The sequence below is a fragment of the Vidua chalybeata genome, chromosome 15, assembly GCF_026979565.1.
Source record: "Vidua chalybeata isolate OUT-0048 chromosome 15, bVidCha1 merged haplotype, whole genome shotgun sequence".
Classification (NCBI taxonomy): domain Eukaryota; kingdom Metazoa; phylum Chordata; class Aves; order Passeriformes; family Viduidae; genus Vidua; species Vidua chalybeata.
The window spans coordinates 13332093-13334291 of NC_071544.1; the positions used below are offsets into that span (position 1 = coordinate 13332093).

Genomic DNA, 2199 nt, shown 5'->3' on the forward strand with positions numbered 1-2199 from the left:
TATGCTTTATGAGGGTGGCCTTAGGGTCTAAGGGGAACAGAAGTTCCTCTGGGCTGTGCCTGGCCAACACCTTGTCTGTGTATCAGGACACATGGAACACACAAGCAAAAATAAAATTTCCCTCTCCAGCACTTTGTGGCTGCAGCACACCCAGAAGTGTTTGGGCTGATGATCTGGTTACAGCTTTTTGTATGCTGGGAGCTCCAGCTGTAACACTGTGAGAGATTTTAGAAGTAAAAGGTCTTCTGGCTCTGATCTCAGGAGCCATATGCCTGCTGTATGGCTTTCTGTGCCTTTATGATCTGGTTTTTGCCTTTTGGCCTCATTGTGACACAGGGGTTGAGTTTGCAGTCCCCAAAGGTCTCTACAACAGATTGTGTGGCCTGCCAGCCCCACAGTTACCAGTCTTTGTTCTGGTACCTATTTGAAATATATTTCTTATGCCCAGTACAGACTGGCTGGCATAGTTTTTAATTTAACTTTCAAAAAGAGCAAGCAACAGTGGATATTTCTGTATCTCTAGACACTCTTGAAAACTGCGAGGGAATGGAATGGAATGGAATGGAATGGAATGGAATGGAATGGAATGGAATGGAATGGAATGGAATGGAGAGCTTTGGCTTTTTGGCATGGGCTGTCTTGCAGTTGCAAAGAAGATGTCTTGACTATGAGAAGGTTAGGATTTATATAAGCTGTGGCAGGGTCTTCTCTGATCTGATCTCATTACTGCAGGAGGTGGGCTGATGCTCTCCAGGGGTAGTACATGGCCAAGAAATGTAAAAAGGTACTGAAGCAGTAGGAAAGCAGCATCCTGACTTTTCTAGCAGAAGTCATAGGTGAGTGTTGGTTAACTAAGCCTGTGGTGGTGTTTGATGGAAAATTCAGGCCTTGCAGTCTTTCATGAATAAATTCATTAGCAAACCCTTTAAAAAGGTCTAACTCAATTTTCCTTTCCATTACCCCCAAAACAGATTCTAGCAGAGAGCCAGTTAAGAGGAACAAGGAGGGCAGAACCTGATCAGAACGTGCCAGTATCTTTTCTCCCTGCCTGATGGGAGGTGAGGCTGTGCACAGGACAGGAGATGATTGTGTCCTGCTCTATCTGTACCTGCAGACCCAGAGCACAGGGAAGGGCTGCTCAGGGAGCAGCTTCTGCCCTGGTTCTCTCTCCAACCCTATGTGAGGATGTGAAGTAAGGCTGGGAGTGAAGGTGTGAGCTGATAGATCTGTTTCTGCTCTCTCCTTGTTAGCGTCAAATATTTTAGCAGTAATAATGTTTGGGAGAAAAGAACCAGTATGTTTTCATATTGTTAATTGGCATAGAACTCCAAGCAGAGTAGGAAACCAACTTATCTTCAGTGCCTGGAGTCAGCACTCCCTTATCTGTATAGATACAGATACAGAGCAGAGAATTCTCCATGAAGAAAAACGTGGACACATTGTTTGTCATATAAAGCATTTCCATGGGCTGTGTGGGCACGCAGGGGTGGGCATTCCTCTCTCTGGCCCCAGGGCTGTGGCAGCAAATCTTCCCACCTGCTGTGGGGAAGCCATGGATGGCTGATCTTTTGAGGAGAGTTCAGCTCAGGGTTATATCAGGAGGTCTGTTAGGTACTGAATAATGTAACCTGGCAGCAGGGTTTCAGTCAGTGACACAAATGTGACATTTGCCTGCATCATGTCTTTTTTCATCCTCTTCCCTTAGATCAAGGAGGCTTAAAATCTCTCTGGTGTTTTGGATGACTGGTCATCTGTGGAAAGGGGACCAGTTGAAGGTGAAATGGCTGAGACAGTTGCATCAAACCATCCTCAGAGAAACAAACAGAGCCTAAATGTGAGCATGGTCCCTTCCCCAACAACTCGTATGTGATGTGCAGTCACAAAGTGAAACATTCCAGGAAATAAAGGCAACAGGCATGACTCACACTAATAATGGTTTGAGGACTTTGAGGAACACCTGCCTGGCATGGCCATATGGTTCTCTGTGAAAATGCTCGGGGTTGCTATAGACTTCACAGAGTTAGGTCTGCAACTTCAAATGCCACAGGGGAAATAACTCTTATTCTTGGTGAGCTTGCCATGTAACATATTGGTGAGGCTAGTAAATAAGAGGTTGAGAAATAGCTCAGGAAGGGGAAGAGGTACAGGCAAAATACCTTTAGCATGTATAATTTATGCATAAATAAATTCAGTGCTTGG

General features: G+C 45.1%; 1 long non-coding RNA gene across 2 annotated transcripts; it reads left to right on the plus strand.

The window, feature by feature from the left end:
- The first annotated feature begins 359 nt into the window (after nt 1-359).
- LOC128795464 (uncharacterized) lies at nt 360-1926 on the plus strand. 2 transcript variants are annotated; one of them, XR_008433559.1, is made up of 4 exons: nt 360-416; nt 733-836; nt 972-1058; nt 1706-1926. It is a non-coding gene; the product is annotated as an uncharacterized LOC128795464 (long non-coding RNA). The 2 variants fall into 2 exon arrangements; XR_008433558.1 differs by lacking the exon at nt 360-416 and having other exon boundaries at nt 524-836.
- The last annotated feature ends 273 nt before the right edge of the window (nt 1927-2199 follow it).